We start from the raw sequence: 26,550 nt of genomic DNA, 5'->3' as shown, positions 1-26,550 counted from the left end.
AGCAGTAAATATGCTTGGAGGTGCTGAATATTTTTCTCTGCTTGGAAAAAAAAAATCACCTGTTATGTGTTTGATACTTGAACAAAGTGAAGTATCAGTTTGATTCAAAACTTTGACTTGGTTGGGTTGAGAAGGTGAGCTCTCTCATTTATTTTTTGTTAAAATGTCTAGGTTCAGGTCCGGTGGAAGGGCTCTCCAGGGTCTCTCTACTCCTCTTTACTAGAACTTGGCTTATTTCAAGTTGAGGACGAGCAGGTGGATTCAGCAGGGTCATAGTTCACTAAGGTTGTGAGGTGGTAAATTTCACTCCGATGATGCTGTTTTGATTGTCATTCACTCTTTGGTATAGGTGACGCCTCCAGCACTTACTGGGACTTGATGTTCTCGTCTGGAAAAGTAGATAGGGATCCCCAATGAGATCAAACAGGTACAGGTACAAAGTTTTTAAAGATTTATTTATTTATTTATACAAGCACTGGGTACAGTCAGAAGCGCGGGAGGGTGAGAGAATTCACCAGAGCCAGAGCGGGGAGCAGAGCAGGCAGGACCGAAGTACACTGCTGAGGGGAGCAGCGGGCGGCAGGAGAGGTCTGCGCGCCATGTGGGACCCTCCTCCGGTGGCCGGGGAGCAGCCGGGGATCGAACCGGCGCTGCAGAGGCTGCGGGCAGCTTCGCAACCCAGCGCTCAACTGCTGCACCAACAGGGAGGCCCAGAAATATAGTTTTTTTAAAGATTTATTTTTATTTATTTATGCACACAAGAACTGGGGTGCAGTCCAGGGGTGTGGGGGGTGAGAGGATTCACCAGAGACAGAGCAGGGAGCAGAACAGGCAGATCTACTGAAATACACTGCTGAGGGGAGCAGCGGGCGAGACAGGAGAGGTCTGCTGCGCCATGTGGGTATCTCCCTGGCCAGGGATCAAACTCAGTCCACAGTGGCTGATGATAGCTTCATAGCTTTGACATTTAACCCCTGTGCCACCAGGAAGGCCCCCCCATCAGCAATATTAACTGTGGTGCTCCCTGCACTGGTCCAGGGGCCCAGCTTTCCACTCAGAGAAACAGCTCTCAACTCCTAACCTTGGGGAATACCTTTGAGAGGAGGGATGGACATGTGGGTATTTTACAAGATGGACCAGTGAGTGGAATGAGGGGAGCACCCAGATTTGTGAACGCCCTCTTACAGTGAGGGTCACCTGGGGGCTCTTTAACCTGGTCTTGAAAGAAGGGCTCATGGTGAGGGGCCTTCCTGCGTAAAGATGGGCGGTTTGGGCAGGGCCTGCCCACGGGGGTGCCCGGGAGAGCAGGAGGCCGAGCAGGAACAGAAGTCAGGCTGGGCCCACTCTGTGGAGGGCTTCGCAAAACAGAGAGGGGCCGGGGGTTTCAACTTCATTCCTCAGGCAACAGGAAGCGCATGGAGGTTTTAAGCAGAGGTGTGCCCGGATCTGCTTTTTATTAGGGAGATAACTCTGCATCGAGGGATGGGATTCGCTCTCAGAAAAGCTAATCCTTGAAGGGGGATAGACATTTGGCTCTGAGAAGCCCGGCTCTTAGCTTAAGGTGTCTGGAGGGTCTCGGGTGATATTGATGTAATTGAGCTTTTAGCAAAAATGATGAAATCGTAATAGCCGATATGTCTAAAGTGAAAAGAACGTCATTTGCCTTCGAAGAACGCACCCCCTAAAAGTAAATCTTTAATTCGACGGATGAATCTTTAATGCCAAGAATGCAGCATAATGCTTTGAAATTGAAACTTGAGATACAGGCGATGCCACATCAGCCCGACGCGTGGTTTGGGCAGACAAATTGAGCAGAATGAACTCGCCACACCTCCTGGTGGCAGCAGCTGTGAGCTGTTTCCTGGTCGAAACAAGAGGGAAATGAATCAAAGGCATTAAAAATAAATAATCCTGGTAGCCCAGAAGGACAGGCTGGCAGGATGAAATGGCCCCCTGGCAGGGGCTGACCCCAGGGGACCTCTGGCCTTGGAAGGGGAGCGCCCGGGGGTGCCTTGGGGAGCCGGGGGTCATTGGCCATCACTTCTGGCTGCAGGGCCTGAGCCGGGGCGTGTCTGACAAGTTAAACCCCAAAGGTGCATTCCTGAGCGAGGTGTCCCAGAATGTCCGCTGGCAGTTGTGAAAAGAAATTGTTTTCATTTTTCAGTTTGAAACATTCATCCTAACACGTGCTTTCTGCAGTAGCCTTTCAGCTCCACAAACACCCTGAGTCAGGCTCAGAGCAGCAGAGGCAAGGGCGGGTGCCCCAGCCCTGGCGATGAGGGTCTAGGGGGGCTGATGTTCAATGTCCAAAGTTTCAGGTATGAGAAATGAGTACGGTCTAGAGATGGCCTGTGCCCTGGGGGTCTAGAGTCAACACTGGGGTTCCGGGCACTTAAAAAGTTGAGCGGGTAGATCTTGTGCTAAGTGTTCTTAACACGAACTCACACAAAGTAATTATGGAGACGAGGAAACTTTATATATATATATATTTTTTATTTTATATATTTTTTACATCATTTTTCATTTTTGCACAATGTATGCTTTTTCATCTTGGTTATAGTCCCCATGCAATTCCCACCCCCCTGATTTTGATCTTACCCCCACCCCCAGTGTGTCTCTGGTTTATAGTTGCTTGTTGATTTTGATTTTAACTTTATTATAATTAGTCTTTTTCCTGGTCCCTTATTTAGGTTTTCTAGATTCCTGCTATGAGGGAGACCATCCGGTATTTTTCTTTTTCTTTCTGGCTCATTTCGCTGAGCATGATCCCTTCCAGCGCCATCCATGTTGCTGCAAATTGCATGTGTTTATCTTTTTTGAATGCTGAGTAATATTCCATGGTGTATATGGACCACATCTTCTTGATCCAGTCATCTGTTTTTGGGCATTTGGGCTGTTTCCAAAGCTTAGTTATTGTAAACAGTGCTGCTATAAACATAGGGGTGCAGGTGCTCTTTGGAATGGATGTTTCTGTGTCCTCTGGGTAAATACCTAGGAGTGGAATTGCTGGATCATATGGAAGCTCTATGTTTAGTAGGTCCAGAAATCTCCACACAGCTCTCCACAGTGGTTGGACCAGTTTGCACTCCCACCAGCAGTGCAGGAGAGTTCCTTTTTCTCCACACCCTCGCCAACATTTGTTGTTGCTAGTTTTTTTAGTCTGTGCCATTCTCACTGGTGTAAGATGGTATCTCATGGTAGTTTTGACTTGCAAGACGAGGAAACTTTTACTGTGATGAATATGCTTGTTGCCTTCACTGCGGAGGATGCACGCATCCAAACGTATCAAATCATAGACATGAAATATATGCAGGCTTTTGTGTACCATGATGCCTCAATATTTTAATTATTTTTTTAAAGCTTTCATTTGTTTTTTAAATTTTATTTATTTTTGTGTAGAAGAACTGGGGTGTAGGCTAGAGGTGCCTGGGTGGGGAGGGGGAAGGGTTTGAGAAGACTCACCAGAGACAGAGTGGGGAGCAGAACAGGCAGATCTACTGAAATACACTGCTGAAGGCAGCAGCGGGGAAACAGGAGAGGTCTGCTGCGCCATATGGGTAGCTCCCTGGCCAGCTGGGGACTGAACTCATGCTGCAGTGGCAGACAATAGCTTCATAGTGCTGTCTTTAAACCCTGCGCCACCAGGGAGGCCCTGTGTTTTTATGTTTCTTCTTCCATTAAATTAATTAAAGATTAAATTTGACTGTTGCTTCAGTAGAAGAGAAATATAATGAGGTCTGGCTTGCATTCGCCTTTAAGCCAGCACAGTGAAAGAATGGAGTTAGTTTGTTTTGTTGCAAGAAGCCAAGCTTCTCATGCCACGGGCCCTGGGCACCGTCCCCGACCCCTGCACCTCCTGGGGGAGACTGCCCCCCCCCCACCGCCCCCAGAGGCTGGGCAGATCAGGTAGCTGGAGAGCAAATTATGCCAGGGGTTAAGGGTGTGAGCTTAGCTTTAAAAGAACCTGGAGTCAAACTTGCACTCAGCCACTTATTTGCTGTTTAGCTTCGGGCAAGTTATTTAACCTTTCTGAGCCCCAGTTTCTCAAATAGAAAATGAGCATAATAAATCATAGCCACTCCACAGAATCTGTGTGAGGGTTACAAGAGAGACTGCCTCTACGCTAAGGCCAAGCGTAGCTCATCCCCTTGCGTTCAATAAGGGCTCGAGAGGTGGTGACGATTCTTCTTTTTAAAATGATCATCCACTGTCTTCTTTAAGGGTTTGGCCAGTTTGGAGCAGGGATCTTTCCTCTAGCAGGGTGTCACACACGGAAGCGTGGCCTCGACTCCTTTCTTAGAGACTCTCAGGCTGGAGGGGCAGCCCAAGGCTCTCCCCAGCCTTGGCCACAAGCTGGCCGACCTCCCTTGTGTTCATCTTTGGGGGGATGGTGACTGTGGTGGCCATGGCTCCACTCTGCGAGATGCCAAGACGCAGAACCGGTTATTTAATACATCGAGCTTCATTTTCAAGCCTTTTATGGGACATGTCCACAAATGATTAAAATTGACTGAAAAGGACAATACAAGATTTAAATACCTTAAGCTTCCACAGCATGTTATTACTATAGAGCAAAAACGTCCTAGGAAAAGTGTGTGCGTTTCGGACCAGCTCCTACCCTGAAGTTTCCCTAACTACATCTATTTAAGATTCTGGGGGTATGGAGAGCTCAAATTGTCGATCGAGGAGGGCTATTTTTGCTTTACCAAAGGCCAATCACACAGGTCAGTGGAATCCTCTTGCTCAACCGCTATTCTTTGGGCATTAATTTTAATGTTTAAATAGCAAGTGCATTTTCCAAAGGCTGCATAAAGCACCCGATAAGTAGAAGACCACTGGTTTGGGAAGAGCGAATGCTCAGCGAAGCCTTTCGCATAGAGAGAATGCTGAATATCCCGCCGCTACTTAGCATCAGAATCAGTTATGGTTGTCTGGCCGATGGACAATTTTTTCCCGACCTGCTCTCTTTGCAAGTGACCTATACTGTCTAGACAGTTGCATATTATTTATACATTCATTGCAGATTTTATGTGGGTTTTTGGCCACTGAAGTTGTGCAGGTTTCATGCAGCCAGAGGAAATGTTCTTCAAGAAAAGGCATAGAATGGCACTAGGCAATGGCTTGCTGTCTGAGAGTGGTGTCACCATTAAAATAAAAATGTTTTTTTAAAGATCATTAGATGAACTCTGAAAGAGAGATCAAACTTGCCACCCTCCACCCCAAACACACACACACACACACACGCACACACACACACACACACACCGTCTATCTTCAGAGTCCCAACAGCAAGCCATGGAGAGAATTAAAGACAGCTAATTTCAAAGGTTCTTAATCAATTCAAGTTGATCCCATTTGTTGATTAGGGAGTCAAAATGCATTATTTGCATTCTGTTTCAAATTCAGAATTTTCTTGTGGAGGTTTGAGGCTGAAGAAATTTCTTTCAGTGCGATCCCCTTGGGCGGAAAGGGAGTTAATTTGAAAACTCTGGTGCGTCTGATGGGTCGTGAAGTCCCACATGAAACATTTATAATGGCTCCTTTCGGGGTGGTGGATTTCGGGGGGTGGGTGTGTGTGCGTGCATGTGTGTGCGCATGTGTGTGTATCTTTCAGTGGTCATGAGCCACTGGTTGAAGTTTTGTGTAATTCTCGGAGTCAGATGCTGATTTCCATCCAGGCTCTGAGGGTTGTGTAGACATCACGAGAGGAGGGAGTACAGGGCCGTTAGGGGTCAAAAGGAGGGACCCTTCCTCCCCCAGGTGTGTCTGAAATGGGGGGTTAGGGAAGGGAGGCTAGTTCAGACCCCGAGTCTGACCCATCCCACTGCCTCCTGTGCTTTCCCGACCTCCCCGTGGGGTACTTTGGACGTGAGCCTGAAGTTTCAAATAAGCTCCTTCAAGCGGTGACCTGGTGAGCCCTGGGGCCACGTCCTGACCTGAGTCAGAGAAGGGAGCCCCAAGGCTGGTTCTCTTGGGAAAACATGCTCAGTGTACCCAGAAGTGAGGGCAGGCAACTGGAGGTCCCTCCCCTCCGATTTCATGCCCTGTTGCTCTTTGCTAGGAAAATCCCAGCCTGCTTAGCAAGGCCGTGTGCTGCTCTGAGCGGCCATCGGTGGGGAAGACACTGCTTCTGTGGGGCAAGATTACACATTAACCTGTTTGCCTCTCACTTCCGTCAACTGGGCAGGATGAGGGTGAGCGCCTCATGGGAATTATATGAAGGGAAAATACAATTTGTTTTCTATCTTTGGACCCTCACCCCTCACCCCCAAACACAAACCCATTTACATAGGTGTCTGTGTTCCATTAGCAGCCCCCTCTTGGCATTTTAAAATTTACCCTGGCCTCCGAATGATCCAGCATGTGCAGCCTCTCAGCCAGCACCAACACGAAATTGTAAAGCTTGCTTATCATGGCGCTCAAGTTCTTCTGGATGTCAAAAGGCAGGCAGGCCTCGGCTCTCCTTCAGAAGGGGAGAAAGTTTGGCTTGTCCCGATACCAATTCTAAAACACACCATTTCCTTCGATAACAACGCAGCCCGGCCCTTTTCAAAGGCTGTTTCTTTCTCGGCCTCGATTTTATTTTCCGTTCCGCTCCTACAGCATGAGATTAATTCCCACATTCTGTACGTTGCCTGGAGTTGGGTGCATATGTTTACTGAGGTGTACAGCTCTCAAATAACTTTGGTGCTTCTTTCACCCACTGTTAGGAAGTATATTTAAAAGAAATTGCCTTTTATAGATTTAAATTACAAAAGTACTGATATCATGCAAAAGGCAGTTTAACTCATGCAAGCATACAAATAGGTAAATCTTAGGGAAAAAGATACCAAGGCTAATATGAATGTAAATAGGATTAGCTGCCTGCATTAGCAGTGGCTGTGAAATTTAAAGTACTTTCTGTTAGGTTATTCTTTAAAATACACCTATTTTTCATGTGTGCATTTGTAGATATTTGGAAATATATTTTACTTTGTCTTGGGCTTGAATTTGGAAACAAGAATAGACAACAGCCCTGAGTTCTGCTCCTTGGCAACCCAGGGGGATATGGAATTTAACCTTCTTGATGGGTAAATTCTTATTTACATAAAAAATGAAATCTTTAAGAAAATAGGGCACATTTTGACCAAGAAAATACAGACTGTTACTGCAAAAATATAGATAGATAGATAGATAGATAGACTACACTTGATCTTAGCCAAAAGGCCAAGAAGCAATGCAAAAAAACCCAGAAAACTGAGTATATGGTGTTTCATTTTTTCTCTTAAGAAAAACCTTGTTTGTGCCCCAAGATTATTCAGATATAAACAAGCAGGTTAGAGATTTATCCCAATAGGTCCTTGAAGAGGTGGACACAATTGCCATCTAGATAAAGTTTGCTGCCTACTTTTGTTTGCTGCCCCCAACTTAAGGATGGTCTTTGGGCCTCCCCTGGTGGTGTAGGCGGTTGAGCGCCGTGCTGTGCAGCGCCGGTTTGATCCCAGCCGGCGGGTGAGGGTCCCACATGGCGTGGCAGACCTCTCCTGTCTCGCCCGCTGCTTCCCTCAGCAGTGTGTTTTGTTAGTCTGCCTGTTCTGCTCCCCACTCTGTCTCTGGTGACTCCTCTTACCCTCCCGCGCATCTGGCCTGTACCCCAGTTCTTGTGTAAATAAATAAATAAATCTTTAAAAAAAAAAAAAAAGAATGGTCTTTCTGTTATTTAATGGTGCTTGAAAAAAATAAAAAGAATTGTATTTCATGATATAAAACAATTTAATTAAGATTTGAGTGTCCATAAATAAAGTTTTATTGGAGCCCAGCTCAGCTCCTTTGGCTGCTTTCTCACTGAGATTGCAGGTCTGAGTACCTGCCACCGTGACCTGATGGCCTCCGGGCCCAACAGATTCATCATTTGCCTTTCACAGGAAGAGTCTGCAGACTCGGTTGAGGGTAAAACTATCTTCATGCGCTTTATTGTTGAGAATCCAAATTAGATTGTTGGTATTGGAAATCAGTTCTAAAAAGACTCTCGTGTTGTCTTTTTGAACTTAGATTATTTTCTTAGCTAAAAGTGGCAGAAATGGATTAGAGATAATAAGATAATAAGGCATATCTTTTGGAGGTGTCTGTCTTCCCGAGTTAGTGTCTCTAGATGGCCGTGGAGGTCAGCCTGCACTGTTTCCTTATTCTGAAAGTATCTCACAATTTCTTGCCAGAATTAACTAAGATGGCGTACTATCAAATGCTTGAAAGCATGCCTGGACTTTCTAAAACTCAATTAGTGCTAATTATTATTATTATTATTATTTGTGTATGTGTGTGTGTATAGAAGAACTGGGGTGTAGGCCAGAGGTGTGGGGGGGGGTGAGAGAACTCACCAGAGACAGAGTGGGGAACAGAACAGGCAGACTGAAATATACTGCTGAGGGGAGACAGGAGAGGTCTGCTGCGCCATGTGGGTAGCTCCCTGGCCGGGGATCGAACTCGTGCTGCAGTGGTGACAGCGCCGAGACTTAACCACCAGGGAGGCCCTTATTATTATTTTTTAGATGGGTGATGTTTGTTTTAAATCCTTGCGAATTCTGAGCATAAACTTCTATTACAAAAGCACCTGTCTTTAGGATTCAGCGTTTTCAAAGGGTCCATTAGGTAAAAGTGCTTTGGGCTTTTGTTAGCAGAACAGCACCAAGGGGTATAGGTGCCAGTTGAGGATAAAAATGTTACAAATGTATCTTCCGAGAGACATTGATCATTTCTCACAGGCTGTGCTGATCTCACCTCAGAGGAATGGGTTGGGACCCACAGAATCGGTGAGTTGATTGGCTCCAGCCAAGTCTGTCCTCTATTCCATAACCACAGCACTACCTTAAGCACGCTCAAGGCCACGAAGCCCACGATTTTCACATGAGGACATCAAGGCCCAGAGACCGGGTGAACTGGACCGGGGCCACACAGTAAGGCGACCTACAGAGCCATGAATAGTACTTGGGTCTCTAACTCAGACCTTGTGCTTCCTCAGCAGTAACAAACATGCATTCCACACCCTCTTCCTTCCCACCTGACACTTGAGCTCAGTGCCTAGCACAGTTTTCAGCAAATGCAACAACAAAAAAAGGAATGAATAAGCTGTGTGAAATCTTTAAAGTCCCCTAAAATACGCACATGAGGAAGAGGCTTATTCCATTGGATAATTGAAGGTAACTGCACAGGAAGATATTTATGGTGGGTCTGCCCCAGCATCCTGTATCTATGCGTCTGCTGTGATCACTCACATCCAGGCCAGCATGCTCTGCCAGGTGAGAGTCCGAGTTGTTGGTGATTCTGCCTCTACATGCGAGTTTATGCTTTTCCCTTTTCCATTTGCACCTGCTCATAATTTATATTCTAGTGGTGTATTTTATGAATGTGCATAAACCACCTTCAATCCATATTGGAATAAATGCATAAATAAAGGCATGGATATATGGATGGCTAGAGAAGTAAAAAATGAGAAGAATAAATGGATAAGCAGGGTAAAGAGAGACAGTCAATCAACCGACCATTAATCTCTTTTAGATTGGCACACAGTAGGTGCTTAATGAATACTGGTTGACAGCATAGCTAGATTAATATATTTTGGGAAGCTTTTCAACATGCGAAGTCACAACAAACCATAGACTGACCTTTAACCTGATTAAACCCAACATACTCCAAAGGCTTTCAGTGAGATAAGCCTTTTAGTATCTGTCCTGGTAAGGGGTCTGGGAACTCAAGGGCTTGTGTTGAGGATTCCAGGGCTCAAGGCAGCAGTGGTTCCTGCTCTCATGGACTTTATAGTGTAGAAGAGCACCTGGCATTTAACATAAACCTCACAAAAGAAGGTAACACATGATACAGGATGTGAGGAGTGATTTGACTAAACTGTGCCTTTATTTAGGAGAGCTTTAGTGTGAGTGAGCTCCTTGGGAAAGAGAGATTTAATAATATATGAGAATGAGTTGGAGTTTAATGGTGTAAGGTATGTTTTCCAAATGGGCAGAGGAACTAAAATGACACCTTTTCAAAGAAGAAATGCAAATGACTAAGAGGTATAAGAAAAAAAGTTCAATGCCATTAATGATTGGGGAAATGCAAATCAAGACCACGATGAGCTACCACCTCACACCAGTGGGAATGGCCTAGATTTAAAAAAAAAAAAAATGGAAACAACAAATGCTGGCAAGAATATGGGAAAAAAAGGAACACTCTTACAGTGCTGGTAGGGATCCTGACCACTGTGGAAAGCTGTGTGGAGGATCCTTCCAACACCGAAACTGAAGCTACCATATATCCCAGAGATTCCGCTTCTAGGATCTACCCAAAGGACACAAAAATAAAATATTAATTTGAAGGAAACCTGAACTCCTTTGTTTATTGCAGCACTAATTACGATAGCCAAGATATGGAAATAACCCAAATGCCCCAAAACAGACGAATGGATCACAAAGTTGTGGTCTATATAAACAATGGAATACTACTCGGCAATCAAAAAGGCAAACTCTTGCCATTTGGGGCAACATTTTGGAGCTGGAAGAGATTATGCTAAGTGAAATATGTCAGAAGGGAAAAGGATAAATACTGGATGGTTTCACTTACAGGTGGACTATAGAGAAACTTAACAAAGGGTCAGGAAAAAGACAAAACTTGCAAGCTGACCATAGATCAGAAGGGTCGGCTTAGGGAGGGGCAGGGGATGGGGTGAGAACAGGGGCTGGAGGAGCACATGGGACTATGGTGATGATCACGGGTGCTGTGATGGTGGGACAACTATGGGGACCACACCCGAGGGGAGAAATCAAATGTACAAAAGTGAACAATAATATAAGAAAATAAGTAAATAAATCTAGAGGGGGGAAAAAAGATATGTTTCCACAAGTAGGACATATGAGCACATTCCAACCACTAGCACTTTGGGAAATTTCTGTTCTCAGTGGTGAATTTACGAGACCAGGAGCCCCAGAGATACATCAGATCTAAAGCTACCTTAGTCAGCGCAGGCCTCTTCTCTTAAGCTGTATGGCAACACCAAGGTCATTGGAGGAAGCAGGGAAAAGCTCAACTTTTGAGGGTTCACCAAGTCATCGGACAGCCCTGTTGGTTGACTGTGTATCTAGCTCATTAATTGGCTCCTGTCGCAATGTGATTATGAATATTCATCTCACATAAAAGAATAAACAGTTGATTTTGATAAGCATCACTAACAATTTATGCTATTTAATGTAGAGTGGGTCCAGTGCATCGAGTGGATCTTCTAACAAAAGTCACCAAGAGTGATGGGAGTCCCTTCTGAGGGTGGGTCCCACATGACGGCACCTTTGGTTTTGCTGGCACCTTCTCAGTACCCCCCCACACCCGCCAACGTGCCTGCTCCGATGAAGCAGCTGCATAGTGTGAGCTGCCCTATGAAGAGGCAAGAAATTTAGGGTAGACTCTGGCCAACAGCCAGATGAAACCCTCACTGCAATAGAGCACAAAGAACTCAATCCTCTCAGCAGCTTACAGGTATCCTGGAGAATTTACGAGACCAAGAGCCCCAGAGACGCCAGGCCTTCCCAGTTGAACCTTTATTTTTTATTTCTATTTTTTTAAAGATTTATTTATTTATGCATACAAGAGCTGGGGTGTAGGCCAGAGGTGTGGGGGGTGAGAGGACTCACCAGAGACAGAGTGGGGAGCAGAACAGGCAGATCTCCTGAAATACACTGCTGAGGGGAGCAACGAGCAAGAGCTCCCAAGAGGTCTGCTGTGCCATGTGGGCAGCTCCCTGACGGGGGATTGAACTCGTGCTGCAGTGGCTGTGGACAGCTTCATAGTGCTGAGACAACCTCTTGTGCCACAGGGAGCCCCCCCAACCCCAGTTGAACCTTTAGATTAAAACAGAACTTCAGCTGACACTCCGATTGCCGTCTGTGATAGACCTTGATTCAGAAGCTCCCAGTTACCTTATGCCTTTATTCTTGGCTGACAGAAACAATGGGGGCGGGGGATTTGTTGCCATAGCAACATCAAGGGCTGAGTAATACATCTCTTTTATCTTTCAGGGGCTTTGTTCCCAATAAATCTCCTAACTCTGCTGTCTGAGGACCCAGAGGCCATCCAATGTGTGCTTGGGGAAAGGTCAAGCGGTGAAGGTGAGTGGCATAGAGGTGGGAAGAGAGAGGTTTTCAGCCCAGGGCGCAAGACGGAGAGCAGATAGGATCAAGGAATGGGATTTGGGAGCAGCTTCTGATTGCAAGAGAAAAGTCAAAGGGATGGAGAAGTCAGACCTCGCCCTTCCAGAATGTCTCCATCACCATCCCCAAGTCCCAGCCCTCTCCGCCAGACACTGGTGAGAGTCCCTCCTTCCTCCAGGCAGCGCCGAGGAGCACCTGGGAAGATATTAGTAGTTTCAGTGTCAGCCTCTCTGAGAAGCCGTGGGAGCTCCCTGAGGGCAGGGCGGGCATCTTAATCGCTGCTGACTTCCTACGCTCCCCAAGGCTCAGCAGGAACTCAATGGGTGTCTGAACAAACGTGGGATGAGAATGGGTGAAACCAGCAAAACAGGACGTCTGTCACGCGGGTAAGTCAGTTAGCAACACAGTCCTGGGCACTTAAAAACTCATTACGAGGGTAGATCTGAACTGTTATTACCACCATTAAAAAACAAAACAAGACAAAGCTCAGCCCTGGCAACATCTGCCCTGTCACACATGCGAGCTTTTGTTCCAGGGCAGCGAGAGGGGCACTCCAGACCCCGCAAACCTGCCTGCTCAAAACGGGTTCTGCCATCAGCACAAAACCTATGAGACTTTAATGGGAAGGAACTTTAATACAATCAGGAAACAATACAGAAACGACAAAGAATCTAGTTTCTGAATCAAGCACCCAAAGTTGCCAGTCCCCTCGTGGGTAAAAGTCCACCCAAATAGGACTGACCCAGAGCAAGGCCCCAAAGCCTGCCACAAGTCTAAGGCATCTTCCAGTGGGGACCCACAGAAGAAAATCAAAAACAAGCAAACAAGTCTGGAGGGAAAAGAGCAAAATCAACATCAAGACAAAAACCGCCTCTGTCACCTCCCCACGGGTCTCACCCACATCTGTGTCACCCCGTCCATGACCAAAAGGCAAGTGCAGTTTCTTCACGTGTCTCTAGGCTCCATGCGCTTCCTCCAGGTCTCCTGGCTCCATCCTGCTTCCTTCTCTTCCTCAGTCTCTTCTGCAGCTTCTTCTCTCCCTGCTCAGCTCTACCCTCCCTTGGGTGGGGCAGGAAACCTAAAACCTTCCCTTTTCCTGGGGACCCCCCTGTTACAGTTTTCATTTACTAGGTGCAAGTCATAGACACAAACGCTCTCATTTAACCCTCTTCACTCAGGAGCGAGTTAACTCCTGCTTCCCACGGTGTAGAGAGCAGACAGGGAACAACACACTCGTGGTGAGGAGCGACAGCTGCAGCTGAGCACAGGTCTTGAGTCTTGGGACTGGAAGGTCTCTGCTCTGTAGGAGGACTCATCACATCCTCTGGACTTAGAGGCACTTCCAGTGTTTAGGGGCTGAGCCTCCAGGCAGCAGAATCTGCTTTCTCATCTCCCTTTAGCCATTTGGTTCCTGGGAAGTTCAGGTCCTTCTTGCTGAGGGGTGGGGCTTATGGGGTGACTGTCCAGTCCATGGTTGGCCGAGATGTCTGAGGTTGCCTGTAGGCAATAATACTGTCCTACCCGTGCCTCCCTCTTGCTTTGTTCCCTTGCCACTGTGCCTATCAGTGGTTGGTTTCAATGTCATGGAGATACAGTCATAGTTTATCTTTTGAACGATGCCACCACCAGTTGTTGAAAAGATAGACGTCTCATCAATAAGCAAGTCATCATTCTGCACTTTTGGATCCTTTCACGTAACCATCCTTCTGCCGTCCTGCTGTGACAAGGTATGGCTCTTCCATAGGAATGGAATCCATAGGCTGGTTTTTCTTGGCGATATCGACAAATAAAAGAGTGTGGGGATTATAGAAGGCGGTGCAAAAGCTCCTCAAACATCAGGATGCGCATGTTTCCCTGGTAGACAAGGAGGTTCACGCTGAGCTAGCATCTGGCCTCAATGTCTTCATAGTCTGCTCTGGCCAGAGAGCAGAGCACATTTGGGTGGGAGCACACCACGCTTTTGCAGAAGAATTGAAAAACACATGAAAATGGCCAAAATGGCCATGGAAAGCATCCTTTGCTGATATGGTTTAAACAATTACTTGAATGATTTCTGATCTACATTTCTATTTCGATCAAATTTGTATTTGTTTCTCATTTATTGTGTAACAAAAGCAAAATTCTTTCAGGGGCCAGGAAAATTTCCTTAATCTTGCTGTGTCCTAGCCTGTGGGATTCTCCTTGAAGAACTAGAGTTTTCAACTTAGTGAGAAGGCAGCCTGCTTCCTAGTAGCCTCTCCCAAGCACTAGTATCATCAATGCTCTTTGGAAAAGAGAATCCTTCGGTCGAACATGTTTAACAGCCTACAGTTAAAAATGGATATTATTATGAAGGGCACTGAGAAGTCCTGTAGTAAAGGAGCTTTTAAAAGAGGAACATCAACTTATTTTATCTCCAAACCCCTTTTCAGATCAAATTGAATATCATCCTGTGGCATTAGCGATCCATGAGCATAATCTGCAAGAAATTACTTTTAAAAGTCTTCTTCATCTCCATGATCCTACAATAAACTTCCTCTGTGGATTTTGGTTAGTATTTGTATTGTGACAAGTTGTACATTTCAGAAACATTCGATCAAATCTAAATATCTGCATTTTCTATTGCTGGAGCCTTTAGAATGTACTAGAAATAGTACAGAGGACTGACCAGTCTGGTTGGCACCAAACATTCATCTTTTAGCAGTGAATGTTCTTAGTCGGGGGACACCCCTCAGTCCCTGATAATTCGGGACATCGGGTCTCCCTGAAAATAGAACAGCCTTCCTGAGCTTGACAAATTGCTCATCTTTCCTTCCCCATCCAGTTCTCATCTCTCCCCTTCTCCCCTCAAAATATCAGCACAGAAAGAATTGTCTGGTAATTCGGTGAGATTGCAAGCCAAGAAAAAAAAGAGCAATTGCCTTTGCAGACACCGATCCTGTGGGTTTCAGTTCCAGAGAGTGGATTTGTCCCATTCAGCCCACCCAATAGAAGAAGACATCCCAAACTTAATTAAGGTCGAGCGTGAGTTTGCTTTACAAACTATTCATCCTCATGGCGAAAAATCAAGACGTGCTTTGGAGGAAACATTCATGCTAAAAATGCCAGATGTGTTTTTGTATCTTTTATCAGCTTTTAAAGAAATGTAGAATCCCCTGTTGTAATGAAATCTAGACCAGTCAAGTTGCTGGGTATGGAAATTTTGTGCAGGAAGTACCTTGTCTGCCTCTGCCCTTGAACATTTTTTTTTTTCCTGAGGCTTTCAAATATATTATATTTGATTGATGAGATCCACACGTGTGTACAAGCTTCCTAGTTCAGAGATTTTATTTCCTCGCTGTGGTCCAAACTCTGTGAAGTACACATACTTTGTTATTAGAGACCAGCGGAGTTCCCGTGTCTTCCTCTAATCCCCGTTATTCTAAATTCCAGTCACTCCACATTGCATTTTCATAGTTTCAGTTAAACAGAACATTTAAAAGACACCACTGCCTCCAGAACTGGATTCCTTATTTTTTGCTAAAGCAAAAACAAGTAGGAGCATCCTTTAAATAACAATATTTTCTGATGTTAATGTCGAATTAATCCAAGAAATGAATATGTATTGATGGTATTCTTTTGGGTTTTGAAAATCCTTACAACCACATAATTAAATGAGTGCCTTTAGAAATACTGATAAAAGCCCATTGCCATTCAAATATCTATACAAGACAATGGCCGTAAGCTGTGGGTTTGGGAGATTAGTTTGGCCACAAGCCAGTGTTTATCACAATATTTCCATCTCAGCTGATAAAATTTAATCATTCTTATTTAAATAGAAATCAGAATTAATGCAGGTTTTAAAGAGAAGGAATAATAAACGAATCACACTATCTTTATTTCAACGCTCCTGGCATGCATTGTCTATTCAGAATGGAAATGCGAGCGGTGCTTGTGTTTCTACTTTGGACTTTCATTCCAGAGTCTTCAAAAATAATGAGCTGGTGCTTCTTGAGGATTTGTTTCTTGAGCTCTGCTTTAAGGAAAGCGGGCTTCACCTCTCTATCACAAGGGCAAGCGCAGCACAGGCGCGGATGGGAGTTGGCGGGGCACGGTCGTGGAGTGCTGATGGAAGTGGACTGGACCCATGTCTGGGTCCCTTGAGACCAACAGCAGAAGTGAGGAGGCAGCTCCTGTGAACTGGGTGTGAGCCTCTGGCCCAGGACCCTACAAGCACTAGTGGCCATTGTTCAGAGTCCAGCCGCCGTGGTGGAGGGAGAGGCTGGCCCTCCGTATGGACAGATCCAACCCAAGAAGCTGGCCATTCAGTCCATGCTGCTCATTCTGTGGCCAGGAAGCTGAGCCCCCAAGAGCAGACGTGATTGTCTGAGGGTCACCATTCATTAGCAGTAAAGCCGGGATGGAAATCAGGCCCCCAGATCCCAGCCTGGCGTTCTTTTGACTCTATTTTTCTGTTAGCCCAGACCAAGCTTCAGAGCGCGCACCATTCAGTACCATTTTGTTTGACTCTGTCCACACATTTTTGGCCAATGTGTCAAGTGGTTTATACCAAATCAAACCCATTCAAATTCCAATGCCTCCCTCCATCCACGTAGTATAGAACCACATCTTGCTAGGACTTTTATTTCTTGGGTGGAACGGTGCAGGGAACTTCTTATTTCTCCTCCTCTTCCCCTCTTCAATAGCATTAAAAAAATTAAATGTCTTACATTTAAATATAAAAAAAAAAATTCCATAATTTTACAGTCCAGATAGCAGAGCTAACTTTCCAAAAAATAAGAATATTCCAATAGATAAAAAGAACTATTGATGGTTTACTACTATGTCTCAGTCACTGCTCTGGGCACCTCACAACCTCATTTAGAGCGCACAACATGCTAAGGGGGTGGACACCACTTCGTTCCCATTTTACAGAAGGGGAAACTGAGGGCGGAAGAGTCAAGCAGTTTCCCAAGGTCATCCAGGATCTGACGCAGTCCTCCGGCTGGGTCAGCCAGGTTCCCCAGAAGCTTAGGAATGTGGGTTCTCTTTTTAGCCAGCAGTAAAGACGTACCTGAATTTGAAGTTTTATTTCATCCTCCAAGCAGGGCCGTATCCTCTCTCCCAGTAGGAATTAGGTCCCGTTAAAGTCACTTGGGATAAACAGATTTGTTAGAAAAGGCATTTTGGAATCCAGTTGAGTCTATTGCTTTTGACTTTGTTATGAATTTCAGTTTGGGTTAAGGGTGTATCAGACTTCAAAACATCTGGTTAGGTCATTTAAGAACCTTCCTGAGACTTCACAACCCCTTAAGACTTCCTTTCAAATTCAGACATTTCCTCCGTCATCACACTTTCTCCCAGTGCTGTGAGGAACAAGGAAACAAAGCTTCATTCATTTGAGAAAATGCTGGGAAGACCTCCTCAATCTGGTGTCAATGGAAATAAGATGTTTCACGTAAGTGAAATTTCAAGAACTCTAACCCTTAGACATTGAAGAACTGAAAATATTTTTCTCAATAGTTTTTGGTAGTTTTGCAGATTTTCCTCCTTTCCTTCTTGCTTTTCCCTATTTCTTGATAACCCCAAGCTACAATGATCATCCTTGTTAACTAACAGTCTGCACTGGTGAGAGTCTCTGGAAAATGCTCTTTGGGGGTCTGGGACTCCTAAACAAATGTCACTGTGCAATGATAATGTTCCCTAAGTTGCTTGACACCCTGAGACCTTAGGGCACAAGCAGGACCGTGTAACCTGACAGCAGTGCAATAGTTTGAACACAGATCCAGGTTTGCACGGGGGTAACGTGATCGGCATTGGGGCGGGGAGCACACGAGAGGGCTGGTGAATTGGCTGGGTGGGTGGTTTGGTCAAGTCCCCCATTGGAGGCATGGCTATTCCTGGGTGATATTCCCGAAAGGAACACCTGGAATAGCTGGGCTCCAACATGGCCGTTATCTCTGTTGCAGCCACTGCGGGTCCACTGTCCCCACCCTGATCAGATGGCTTTGACCCGGATCCATGACACCCCTAACATCTCCCTGCTCAGAGACACTGTTCTCACTGTTAGAAACAGACATAAAATGAGTTGCATGTCCACAAGGTGGCCAGCAAGGTGGAGCCGATGTCTCTGTGCACCCAGGCCAGGGGTCCTCAGGCCAGGTGCCTGGAGCTCGTCTGCTGGACATCATCAACTTTACCCCCTTCTACCGAATTGCTCCCCACAGCAATCTCAGACATGCACATTCTCACCAGCAATAGAAGGGATTCCATGTCCTGCTTCCCTGTTCTCGCCAACACTTGGTCTTAATGATTCTTCTAAAAAATTGTTGTAAGACCTATGGAAACAATACCTTATTTATTGATCAGTTTCTATTTTTTTTTTATTTTTAATAAACCTCAATTGGTACTTCTCACAGCCTAGTTTCACCAGGCTCGTTTTCCATATTGTTGAAGAACTTCATGTTTGGGGAAGTTCTTTTGATGAGGGTCTGTGAATAAAAATTCTTTTTCGGCTTTTGAATGTCTGAAAAATCCCTGTCACTTTTGCTCGCATATTTCCTTGCATGTTAAGTAAGACTCACTGATATTCTTCACTTATCCGTAGAAACCTGCTTGCTTTTATTTTTTTGCTGAAATACATCACTCTCTGTCTAGCTTTCATTTTCTCTACTAAAGGGAATTCAGGGGAGGAAAAGCAGTTGGCAGTCCACTTTGCTCTAAGGACAACAGCACAGGTGTGATAACAAGGAGCAAACGACACCAGTCTCCGTGTGTGGAGGCAATAGAGAGCAGTGGGGACTGTGGCTAAGTGGGAGGTAGCAGATATATGGGGGGAAGGAAGACAGTATTTTGCAGCCCAGGTTGGTTCATTTTTCTCTCACCATCTCCAAAAGGGTCTTGGAAATTTAGGTTTTCATTATAAAAATCTCCCAGTGCTTTACATGATTTTTAAAAGCTGCTATAAAATTCAACTCTAAAATGTAAAAAAAAAAAAAAAAATCCCTCTATTAGTAAGCACCGTGCAGGCCTCGCAAGAGGTTTACGGGGTCCCTTTTGGCTTTGGGGACTTCAGTTTGCTTCCTGGGGATTGCAGCGCTCTTATCAGAGTCCCTCTGTGTTCCCAGTTAATAATTCAGCACCTCTTAATCATGTCTTCCCTCCATGGATTTGCAGCACTCACATTCGATTTATACCGACTTAGCGATCGTTTCATTCCTTGCTTTGCAGTTTCTCCAACAGTTTCATTTCGGTGTTTTATCTCATTATCTGGATTGCTCGCTCCTTCGGGCTAAGCCAGACACTGGATTAGACTCGGGGGAGGTTTGCTAGGTGGAGGCCCCCAGCCCGCTTCAAAGGGAGAAGATGGGAAAATGGGTAACTGACCCGGACAGAGAGTCCCAGGGGAGCACCTGAGCGCAAGAACACCCTGCCCGGGTCTTTTCCTGATCCCAGCCCTTATTTCTAGACTCAGCCTCATTGTCCCTTGCCTGCACCACGCCAGAAACTGCTGCCCCTGCCCCCCCCCACCCCCCCCCACCCCCGTCACTCTGGTCCCCTCTGGCTGCAGCCAAAGGTACTGATTATATCATCCTGGCCAGTTCTAAACCTTTCAGGATTTCTCACTGCTCTTTGGGCGAAGCCCCACCCCTTAATGGAGGCTAAGGAGACAAGGAGACATGCTTGGGTGGGCCCCATGGGTGGGCCCCACCCCCACCCTAAGGAGACATGCTTGGGTGGGCCCCACCCCACCCTCTCCAGCTCCATCCCCCCCTCCTCCCTGTGGCCTCCACTTCTTGACTGTCAGCTGCTCACTCACACTGTCTCTTCCCACCCCTGGCTTCGCACACACTGCGCCTTCCCTTGTGACTCAGCCCTCTCCCTGGCTACACCCTGAGCTCACCTCTCTGCAAGAGCTTCGTTCCAATCCCTGGGCTCTGTCAGGCTTCCCCAGGGCAGGTGTTCTCCACCAGTCCATCCCTGGCAGGTTGCACAGTCTCTGGCCGAAACATGCTCAGCGCATGGGGAAGGCAGGACAAGGCACTGCTGAGGAGCTGTCATTTTAGGAGAACTTCTGGGTCCCTCTGACCTTCAGTGTGCCAACGTATACCTTCTCTGTCACAAGATCAGGTCTTTACTTTTATGGTTAAAAACAAAGCTTCTGTCTATGCCCCCTCCCTGAGAACAGGGTTCAAGAGAAGGCAGGTGAGCTGTGGGGCCTTCTGGACTGTTCCGTGGCCTGATTATTTTGACCCAGCACAGCTGCAAGCAGCTCCCGCCAGACGGGCCGGGCCTGAGAAACGTGGTCTGGAAGGGAGGGTGTAGCTTTAGCAGGACATCCTGCTCTCTTGCCCCTGTCACCCGAAGCGTGGTCTGCGCCCATGCACCTGCCCCCCACCTGGGGTGCGTCAGAATGCCAGCTTCATGCAAAAAGGTGCTTCTGGCAGTTCCCCGTGGGCGCCATTGCACAGAAGGCCTGAGTGGGTGCCTAGAGGGACAGGCGGAGCACAGAGCTGTGTGAATGAAGGATGCTGGCAGGAGCAACGTCATAGGAATGAGGTGACGTCATAGGTGTGCATGTGAGGGAGTTTTCCTGTGGGTGGAGCCAGGAAGGGAGGGCAGCCCAGGTTGGTTCATGACCCGAGAGGAAATGCTTCGGTTTTGATTGAAGAAAGGGCCGGGGTGAGGAGTCCGTGGGTTTGGGGTGGGGCGGGGAGAGGTTCAGGGGGGCAGGCGAGGGTGCCTGGACTCTCCCTGCTTTGTCAGCCCCTCAGCAGGTTCCTGGGAAGCCCGAGCTCAGGCACTGAAAAGACTGTTTCATCTACGAGTTGCCATGACATCGGCCGCACGAAGCTTGCTTAACTGGATCCTTAACTGCTGCCATCAGAACCGAGACCAGGACACGCTCCCCCCAGGATCCGCTCCCTGGTCTAGCAGGTGGCAGCTCACCTGAGCTCCCTGTGAGCTTAGATCCACAGCGGGTGGAAGTCCTGGAGAGAGGAAGAGGGCGAGGGAAGGCCCCTGAGAGGGGGAGATGCGTCCCCGCTAAGGCTCGCATGTCCAGTCAAAGAATCAAGGTGAGACCCCCATTTCTGATTACTGACTTCCCCGGAGAAACAGGCCTGTGAACTATTAAATCTGCATGTGGCTCAAGAAAGTGGGGTGTGGTTTGGTAGGATCTTTGTCCTCATGATACAAGTCCCTCTCGTTAACACTTATGTGTCATAACTCGTGCCAGGCATTGTTCCAGGAAATGTACTTTTATCTATTTGTTTTACCCTGCCAACAGTCCAGGGAAGAACTCTTATCACTCTCCCATTTTATAGATGATGCACAGAGAGGTTGAGTCCTTTCACCCAAGTCACACAGCCTCTAAGTTAAAAGCAGAGCTGGCCTTCAAATCCATGGTGTGGGGCCACCCAGGACATGATCTCAACCTCTGTAACTGCACAGCCTCTTCTGGAGTCGGAAGACTATGCGGTGAAGGCTTGCATTCATGCATTCACTCATTCTGTACATCTAGAAGCATCTGTAAAGAGGAGGCCTCTGTTCAGGGATCCAGAGGCAAAATCAGCCAATTTCTGACCCTTGTATCAGGTTTTAGAAAGTGCTTCCTGGATGGCCCAGTGATCCTGTTCATGCAGGTTGACTTATATGCCTTTTGCAAGTTCCCATGATTAGAAACAGGAGTTAGAACATGAAGCTGAGTGTTCTGACCCCAGGCCCAGCTTTATTTCCATCCTTCCACACTTTTTTAAATTACAGAGATCAGCTATCCAGACGTGGGGTAAGAAGAAAACATGATGAACATGATTTGTGCCTTATAGAACATACTAAATACCCTAGGCAGACACAGATTATGATTCTGGAACAGATCACAGGCCACCATCCTAACAGAATCCCTCCTCCTTTATTAGCTGTCCTGGAGAGGGCTGGAGCAGTTGTCTTAAAAGAATGAATATGAAACGTATTGTTAAATGCACAACTAAATTGGCCACCAGTTCCACTCAGAAGGAAGTATGATGCTGAAACGCATCATTTCATCTAGAAAGCCCTGTTTGCCAGTTTATGAAAATAACTTTGGCTCCATTGCCCTCCCTTCTGCATTGACCTGCCCGCGGAAGGGTCGCCCTTTTGCAATGAACTCTCATTAAAATGCTCAGTTAGTGACATCGATAAGTCTACCCCTCCGAGAAGGCTGGCAAACCGGGGCTATAATGACATGGGCTTTCGTGTTCCAGAAGCATTGATTAACCCTCACCTGCCAGAAATCATTAGCAAACGGATTGCTATTTTCTGATAGTTTTGAAAGGAGGTTAAGTTTTAGTAAATAATCATTGGCTGCTTTCCCAGGGGAAACCTCCACAGCAGCAGCCCTAAAACGCCACATTGGCTGATTTTTTTAGTGGGTGTAGTTAGGAAGGAATGGAAATTGCATTCCAAGCAGCTAATTATAGGATAAGTGTGCCTACTTAGCCAGGCAGCAAGCATGTCAGCTCGGCACAGAGCTATTGCATTATATACATTTTCTCTTCTCTGGATAATTAACAGGATCAAAATATTACTGTCAGATTCGAGGGGAAAATTAACACATTATCTTAATTGTCTTTTCTATTCAGGTACAAGGCATTACCATTTCAAAAAGAGCTTGTCTAACACATTGGAATTTTAAACCACGATTCCTGAAGAGGTGGCTAATCCCTTTCCAAACTTTGATCTACTCTCGTGATAGCTTTGGGTCTTGGTTTCTCTGTTTCACTTTTGAACTGTTTAGAAATGATAACAGAGGGTCCAAGGGTGCCTGGACCCCGCCCATTCTGCCTCCTACCAGCCTGCAGTTCAGTTTTCAGACATCTTTTAAACTGGGTTAGACAAAGCTAGCATGAAAAGAAGACCCTATAAAATTAAAGAAACGATATGAAGATAAAGGCGATCCATCTTAAAATTCATCACTTCTGAATTATTTTACTATCATCTGTTATCGGGTTTATAGTGATCGTATCTTTATGGTGGAAGTGTCATAGAATGGCTACTTGGTGCTTGTTTTTTTGTTACAGGGCAGCCCCGATACAAAACGGGGTGCCTGGCTGTGGGGTCCTCACCGCACGCTTAAAAGGACTTATCAATACTCCACTGCAGGCGCACGCGAAAGGTTAATAAAAGGTTTATTTACAAGGGAAGGGCAAATGAGGGAATGTACAGCTCAGGGAGCAAAGTGGGAGACAAAGTTTTAAATGCGTCCTACCCGATCCGCTGATCAGGAATCCCAAATGGCGCTCTGAGAGCTGGCCGCCAGCCAGGAGCCCTGAAGCCAGGAGGCGAGCGACAGAGCGACCCCCAAGGCCCACGTGTCTGGTTTTTATACCACACTTGGCTGCTTAACTCCACCCTCAGGTCCCAGCCACCTTCCCTTGGGTGGTGACAGGATTCGTCTTTCCCAATGTCCTGATGGCTTTGGTCTGGAGCGGGGGTGCCGTCCACAAAGCCTGCGTGGAATTAGCTCAGAACATCCTTTCCCCCTAACAGTTTCACTCTGCATTCACTGGCATTAGCTTGAAATCAGCTGTGGTGGAGGTAGGTATAGTATGGGAATTGGCAAATAGTATCAGCAGGGCTCAGGAGTGGCTGTATCTAGGAGTTCAAATGCTCTTATTGGCTTTCAGTTCTGCTCTCTTTTATTTCCAGGCAGGGCTTACCATGATGGAATGAAATAGCTTTGCAAAGTGTCTTACGAGTATCCGGTCGATCTCATGTCAGAAAACCCCCAGCTAAGAGGGTATCACTTTCACAGGGGTTGCAACAGCAAAGTCCTGTGTTGTATTCACCTGCCCTCGATCATGTGCTCATTGCAAGCCAATCACAGAGATGGGGTGCCCTAATTGGCTTATGACATCATTTTTGGAACTGGGGGTAAGGACCAGCATGGGCCCCACATGAAAGCCCAACGGACAAGGAACGAGTGTGAAGTGTGGTTCTCCAGAAGAACATCAGGGTAGGGAAAAAGGTGTTCAACCCTTGGGTGCTGGGCAGGCAGAGGCCGCAAATGCCCACTGTAAAGATCATCGAAGCCCTCTCTGGACTGTGGTTCCATGGGGCAGCATCACCCTGGAGTTTGCTAGAAATGTAGAATCACAGGTCCCTGCTCAGACTTCCCAAACCAGAACCTGCTTTGCTGGTACAATTCCCCAGGGGACTTGTATGCGTGTAATAGCACAGCAGGCGCTGCCCCAGGCCCAACGCTTCACTCTGCAGGAAACTAAGGCTCTCCCACAGTCCCCTAGTTAAGCACATAAATCCCTGCCACCTCAGAGCCAGGCCACTGATCTGCTCCCCAGCACACCTGCCAACCCACACTCCCCCCAACCTCCCCGAAATGAAACTGTGATGGTGCTCTCCCTGGCCGATGAGGCTGAAACTGTCTTAAATTCTACGCCCTGTCAGGACAGTGGTTTTAAAGTAAGGCCGGAAAATAAATTGCCAGTGTTTCCCCCAAACAGCCTGTTTTCAGCTCTCCATTGGCGAGCAATACAAAATTCAACTTCTCACGTGTTGTTCACACACACACACACACACACACACACACACACACAGTGGAACATTAATCCCCAGACACCAGGTCACCAGGTGGTCGTGTTTTGCTGCTGTTGGGCTGGGACCGAATCCTGTGTCTTTACTCCGTTGTCACGGTCACCATCAGCATCGCCACATCATCATCTTCGTCATCGACATGGCCAGGGCCATCATCACCGCACCCATGACAGTCACCCTCAGGGCCTGTTTTTAAAGCCTTCCATTCTGGAAGCCCGTATGCATAGGCACCGAGGTTAGGCCTCTCCCCTGCTTCCTTCCATGTTGACATCAGGAATAACACACATGGTTAACAGATTTTCCACATGTTTTTCTCCTTGGCTGACATCGCCCGCCTCCACCAGGGCAAAGCCTGTGATCAGAGAGAGTGTTGATTGACTGCTTAGAGGGCCTGAGCCTTCATGAAAACACAGGAATGACAGTTTATATAAATATCCTGACACTTTTTTTCCTTATTCTCCCCCCCTCCTTTAAATTCCCGTTTTTATTTTTTCTTTGAGCTTAAAATTAATATTTTCTTTGTGGACATGTAATATCCCGGCATGCCTCAGAGCTCGCTCAAGCAGCTTGGTAGAGTTTCCTACCTAATTGGTAGGAATTACCCATGTGGAATTCTCCTGCCTCGGCTTTCCAATCGATCTCATGTCAGAAAATAAGAAAAAAAGACCATCTCCCCAATTACATAGTGTAATTTATTGTTTCCTTTAATAGAATAGCTACAAAGATTCAGGCTTGGGCTGATGTTTTTTGGGGGGCCAGCTCTACAAAGTTCCAATTATTTGGGTACTTTGGGCCAACAGACCCTCCCTCATTTGTCCCAATTAGTTGGCTAATTGTAGCTGTTTGGTTCTGACCCGGAGGGATTTTGGCTGCTTCCAAAGCAGAGGGAAATAAATGATGTCGTTTCCTTTGGAACAACATTAAAGTCGGAAAGATTTTAATATGTGCAATTTTCCCACTGATACCATTTTACTTTCTGGACGCCCTGCAGTGGAAGGAAGATTTTGCTTTGTTGACGGAGGTGAAATTATTTTTTTTTTCGTTCGTGGTCTCAGAAATCTGTCATAGTTATGTAGTACATATTTTCCAAAAACCTGTTTTAGCCATTGGAGGACATCAGTGAAATATTCTCTTCTGCTCTTCCAGATAATTCTAACTGGCAGCAGGCTGACCCCAAGCTCTGTCAACATCCACCTAAGATCTTATGGGACTCGGGGCTCATCCCGCTTTGGGAAAGAGGATGGAATTGGCTGTGACACCACCACTTGCCCAGCATCATGCTTTTTCCCCCCGGGGTAGAGCTGCTTCCTTGAAGAAGCTTCAGTCTGTCACCTGCTTCCCAGCTCTGTGTTCCCACAGCCCCTGACTTCCAGGGACCCCACCACGGAAAGGTGCCCTGGGGTCCTTCCTGTCTCACGCTTGCCCACACCTTCCGAGCGGCCCAAGGGTGCTGCTTATTTGTATTTCCCGGTTCCCAAGGGATTACATGCCCCAAGATCTCCCTTATGGAATTCTTAACCACCACCCTATCCCACCCTAGTCCAGTCCTAAGATACTTGACAAATACCCTTTAGTTCACCTTTGCTCAGAAGTGATGGAATCTGGTCAAAAATTCTGAGTTCAAATCCTGATTCTGACTATTGCGCTGCCTGGCCTTGGGAGACCCCTTCTGTTTCCCTGGGTCTCAGTGTTCCCCATCTGGCAAGTGGAAGGCATTGACTAAGCTCTAGGCTTAATCCCAACCTGACAGTTAATCCATTGGAGAGATGGCAACCATAAACCTAAATGTTTCCCACCTGTGAAAAGATCCCAACTATTTTGCATTGGTAAACAA

General features: G+C 46.5%; 1 long non-coding RNA gene and 1 pseudogene across 11 annotated transcripts in view; one reads left to right on the top strand and one right to left on the bottom strand.

Moving 5' to 3' along the window:
* Positions 1 to 26,550, top strand: part of LOC119248903 (uncharacterized) — a 99,327-nt gene that overhangs the window by 58,972 nt on the left and 13,805 nt on the right. For 4 of the 11 annotated variants that reach the window (XR_008552379.1, XR_008552378.1, XR_008552387.1 and 1 more), the window contains 5 exons: positions 12,039 to 12,128; positions 12,474 to 12,556; positions 17,462 to 17,586; positions 20,895 to 21,205; positions 22,748 to 23,061. This is a non-coding gene — a long non-coding RNA (uncharacterized LOC119248903). Of the gene's footprint in view, positions 1 to 12,038; positions 12,129 to 12,473; positions 12,557 to 14,581; positions 14,700 to 17,461; positions 17,587 to 18,097; positions 18,485 to 20,894; positions 21,206 to 22,747; positions 23,062 to 26,550 lie in introns of those variants that run through there. The other 7 variants (XR_008552381.1, XR_008552382.1, XR_008552383.1 and 4 more) reach the window with 7 other exon arrangements.
* On the bottom strand, positions 7,071 to 7,218 carry LOC119250574 (U2 spliceosomal RNA; annotated as a pseudogene).

The sequence above is a fragment of the Talpa occidentalis genome, unplaced genomic scaffold (assembly GCF_014898055.3).
Source record: "Talpa occidentalis isolate TD23 unplaced genomic scaffold, MPIMG_talOcc4v2.1 talOcc4.17, whole genome shotgun sequence".
NCBI classification, from domain to species: domain Eukaryota; kingdom Metazoa; phylum Chordata; class Mammalia; order Eulipotyphla; family Talpidae; genus Talpa; species Talpa occidentalis.
This window is presented reverse-complemented; position numbering and strand designations above follow the sequence as displayed.